The sequence below is a fragment of the Ceratotherium simum genome, chromosome 7 (genome assembly GCF_057802395.1).
Source record: "Ceratotherium simum simum isolate JZ-2026a chromosome 7, ASM5780239v1, whole genome shotgun sequence".
Taxonomy (NCBI): domain Eukaryota; kingdom Metazoa; phylum Chordata; class Mammalia; order Perissodactyla; family Rhinocerotidae; genus Ceratotherium; species Ceratotherium simum.
The window spans coordinates 74,701,887-74,706,984 of NC_141906.1; the positions used below are offsets into that span (position 1 = coordinate 74,701,887).

The following is a 5,098-nucleotide window of genomic DNA, read 5'->3' on the forward strand; positions in this document are numbered from 1 at the left end:
ATAGAAAAAGAATGGAGAAGAAGCTCTAAAAATCCTTAATGTCTAGCTCAATATCTGGTAATAATAGCAAAAATGACCAAACCAAAATTTATTGATAACTTTTCATATACAAGCGCTGTTGTAAAGTGTTTGTATACATCTCACCTGGTTGATCTCATCTAGTACCCTGGTTTAAAAATCATGTATGCACTGATGACGCAGAAAATGATGTGCCAGCCAGACCTCTCTTCAGAACTCCAAACTCATATATTCGATCTTTTACTCAACATATCCATTTGGTTTTATAATAGACATCAAACTTAAAATGTGCAAAGGAGAAAAATACCTCCCAAACGTGCTCCTCTGCCGCCATCTATCCAATCTCTGGTCTCTATCCTTGATCCTTCGCTGCTACCCTTTCTCAGATGCCCATATCCAACTTGTAAACAAATGTCATCCATCCCAGATGTTTCTAACTTCTTACTGTCTCCATCATTAACATTCCAGCCCTAGCTATCATCTCTCAACTGGAGCATGTTTTGTCTCCTTTCTTATTTCCCTGAATCTACTTCTTCATTCCTTTATAAATATTCTTGACAGGGTAACCAGAGCCTAAACGATCTTTTTAAAAAAATATGTTAAACATATAACACTCTACCTTCTGCAAACTCTCCAACAGGGCCCCATGGTAACTAAAAAAAGATTCACAGTTTTCACCAAGGCCTGCATCTGGCATGTAGCTTCATCTACATTCCGCTTGCCATTCTCTTCCTTGCTCTTCTGGTCCAGCCACACCTGGGCTCCTGCCTGTTCCTCCAACATGCCAAGCATGCTCTCTCTCGGAGCCTTTATACTGGTGTTCCTTTTGCCCAGAACAATCTTTTTTTTCCCCCTGTTTTATTTAGATATAATTGACATACAACATTGTATTAGTTTTAGGTCTACAACATGATGATTCAATATATGTATATACTGAGAAATGATTACCACAATAAGTTTAGTTAATATCCGTCACCTCACATAGTTACAACTGTTTTTTCTTATGACGAGAACTTTTAATGTTTACTCTCCCAGCAACTTTCAAATACACGATACAGTATGGTTAACTACCGTCACCATGCTGCACATTACATCCCCAGGACTTATTTATCTTGTAACTCAAAGTTTGTGCATTTTGACTATCTACATGCATTTTGCCCAGAACAATCTTTAACCGGATACTGATTTGGCTGCCCCTCTGTTGCTTCACAAACTGACCCCCATACACAGAGGGCAAGGAGAGACTGAAAAAAGAGGCAGACCACTCCAGGTTGGTAGGTGACAGTTTAATAAGCAAAGGAACTTACATATGAGGCTTGTCTTAAGTGGCCAAAAGACAAGCAGACCTCCGCACCCACGTGCCAGAATCTTAAAGGTTTACGTGGAGGTCTTAATGGGGTCCAGTCGTGTCTTCAGTGCAGATGGTCTCAACACCTTACTCTCTCAAGGCTACATCCTTGAAAATGGCTTGCACTGTGGGAACGGTAAGCAGAGCATATATTCCAAGGATAAAGGAGGGGATGAGGGGCCTCCGATTGCCTCGGTCCAGCTTGAAGGGCAACCGGTGGTCATGTCCTTTTGATGACCTCCTCTAACACCCTCTCAATTCATTCAGGACTCAGCTCAAATGCCACCTCTTTAGAGAGTCTTCCCTTGATTACTGTCTCTAATTACCAGCCTCTGCCCTTACACTGCTTTATTTTCTTCATATTTCTCATTACTTGACTCTAAATTCTAAATCTATTTCGTTGGTGATTTATTGACCTCCCCCATCAGAATGCAAACTTTATGAGATCAGGAATTTGTCTCATTCAATGTTGTATCTTCGGAATATTAAAGAGTCTCAGTTAACAGCTGTTGGGTGAACAAATGAGTGAACCATTTTAAAATATATATACATATTGTGAATTATTATCTCTGTTTTATAGATGAAGAAATGGAAGTTTATATAAAAGTCACTTATTCAGAGTCACATAGCTAAGAGATGACCATGCCTGAAAATAAATCCAGTTTCATACGACTTAATAAACTCAGCTTTTTACCACCTCACAGTGACTAAAATACAACTATAATATAAGAAATTATATGATCTAAGAGAGTCACAAAGTGCCTCTGGGGAGGAAGAAGTGTCATGGAGGATGATACCTTTAAATTGATTTTGACAAAAGATGTGTTTTCATTTCATATTCATAGGAATATGAGCAAAATTACAGATAAAAGTGGGGAAGTCTGTGAAACACTGTTAAATCTGATTTGACCAGATAGAGCTACATTTTGGTTTTTGAAACTGCAGACAGAAAGTCTGCTCACATAATATCCAAGCAACCTAGAAACAATGTGTTATTTTTCAGAGGCCTTTTACCCACTTGCCGCAATGTTTCACTGGTGTCCACTCAATCTTGTTATCTTTGGCCTTGTTTCATCCCAGCCTTTGTAACTGCAGGGCTATTTTCTTACTATTTTTCTTATTACCTTAAAGAGCAAATATTTTTATTTTACGTCATATTCCCAAATTGAAAAGCCAAACAGAATAGTTTTCATGATCAGTTGTTTTTTTGTTGTTGTTGTTATCTAATAAGTTAACATTGTAGGAATTGGGCATTGGAGTCATTTTTTCACAGAATAAGGGGTGTGTGTGTGTGTGTAAGTGTGCACATGCAAATCTTCTGTTTTCCACCTTAAAGCTATTGAAGAGACAACATAATCTTACTTAAACATGAGAATAAATGCTTCAAATGCTTATCTAGATATACAATAGACTATTCCAATATTCTTTTGCTAACAAGAGGAAGAAAATATTAGAGAAAGTGATTTAACAGTGATGGTAATAAAAGCAGCAGCATAACTAAAGCTTCACAGAATTACAATACTGTGGTCTGGTTCAAAGAAAAAAAAGCTGGATAATAGGGCACATTGTTCTTTTTTATAATATAATAAACAAAGATATGAATTCCGGCTCTAACACTTACCAGCTGTGCGATCTTGGAATAGTCACGTAAACTCATTTGTAAAACAGAAAAAAAATTATTACTTTCAAGATCCGTGACTATGGGGCAAGTATTTACTTAACCTTTTGTCTCCCAGTCAATTTATAAAATAGAGATAACAATAGTGTCTATTTCATGGGGTTATAATAAAGACTAAGTGAAATCATAAATAAAATGTTCTTAACATTGTACCTGGCACATGATGGGTGCTCAATAAATGCAAGCAGATCTTTCTACTGTTACACTCTTCCTTCTCCTCAGTTTCCTTCGGCACATGACAACAGCATCTCTTCCAGTATTGCCCTCTTCCCATTATCTCCAGGATGCCGTAATTCCTACCCTATCTTTGTAATAACATGGTATAAGAAAGAAATGGCAAAGTAAAAACCAATAACTACAGGTGAGATGGAAATCTTGGAGAAACCAAGGCTCTTGTGATTGGAGTCAGTGACAGAAGGAGCAAACTAAAGCCATAAGGGGAACCAGCAAGGGAGAGGTTAAGCTGTGAGGCATCAAGAGAGAGCACAGGTTGTTGTAAATTGAAAACCAACAAAACAGGGCAGCAGCTCTGTACGGTTTCTCTAAAGGTGACTGACTAACAGGAGGGTTATTTTTCATTTATAGGAGAATATAAAACTCAATTTGTGGAGACAAAATGATTTTCACTTCTAAATGTCACATGGACGTAATAAAAACCGAAGCCAAATGAGGCATGAACATTTTGATAAAGGCTTCACTTAAAGGAATATTTTAGTCTCTTGGTTTCCTGATATTCTGTGTCAGTTAGAAATTATGTTATTTATCAGCTCTTGGATCACTAAGTCCTCTTGGATGACAATGTTTGTCTAATGAGAACCTCTTCCCCAAACCACTCAGCCTATCACAACTGGAAGAAGAATGGGTAGAGGAAATCATTCTTTGGTAACTGAGTTCATCCTTGAGGGGTTAACAGACCAGCCAGGACTCCAGCTGCCTCTCTTCTTCCTGTTTCTATTGATCTACATGGTCTCCATGGTGGGAAACTTGGGCTTGGTCTTTTTAATCAGGATCAGTTCTCAGCTTCACACGCCCATGTATTATTTCCTCAGTAATTTGTCCTTCATAGATCTCTGCTACTCCTCTATCATAATTCCCAAGATGTTGGTGAACTTCATCACAGAGGAATTCCACCTCTTTTCCCGACTGCATGGCACAGCTCTTTTTCTTCTGCTTCTTTGGTATTGACGACTCCTACGTGCTGACAGCCATGGCGTATGATCGTTATGCTGCCATCTGTAACCCCTTGTTCTACAATGTCACCATGTCCCACAGAGTCTGTTTTCTACTGGTCATGAGTGTGTATATAGTGCAGGCCATTGGAGCCTTGGTTCACACCAGCTACATATCTAGTTGCTCTTTCTGTGGAACCAAAGTCATTCACCACTACTTTTGTGACATCCTTCCTCTTCTGAATATATCTTGCTCAAGAGACTACACAAAGTAACTTCTGGTGATGATTTTGGTTGGATTCAATGTATTTGCGTGTGCTTTAGCCATCTTCATCTCTTACACTCTCATCCTTTCCAACATCTTTTTCATACGGTCAGCCGAAGGCAGGTCCAAAGCTTTCAGTACCTGGAGCTCCCACCTTGCAGCTGTTGGGGTCTTCTATGGCTCCATCATCTTTATGTATTTTAAACCATCTGTCAGTGACACAATGCAGGAGAAGTTGGCCTCTGTGTTTTATACCACAGTGATTCCCATGCTTATCCCCCTTATCTATAGCGTTAGGAACAAGGATGTCAAAGAATCTCTAAAAAGAGTTCTGAATGGTGGGATACTTTCTGAATCTGTGTAGAAAACAGCACTTCTAAAAAGAAATAATACTTTTAAACATATTTTTATCTTTTGTTTCATTTATGCTTATTTTTAAAGTTAACTAATTAGTTTCAAGTCAATGGCCAACTTAAGCTAAAATGTCTGAATATTTACTTTTGGTGATCCTTACTTCCTCTTGAGGTGCCCCCACTCCCAACACCCAGTGCCCTTTTACTCTCTCTAGTCTCCTAGCAACTCAAGAAACAGACTTCCTAGCCTGCACTCTTACTCACTGG

The 5,098-nt window shown here is 38.6% G+C and overlaps 1 pseudogene; it reads left to right on the forward strand.

The window, feature by feature from the left end:
- Positions 1–3,902: 3,902 nt before the first annotated feature.
- LOC101402075 (olfactory receptor 8D1-like) lies at positions 3,903–4,842 on the forward strand (annotated as a pseudogene).
- Positions 4,843–5,098: the final 256 nt, after the last annotated feature.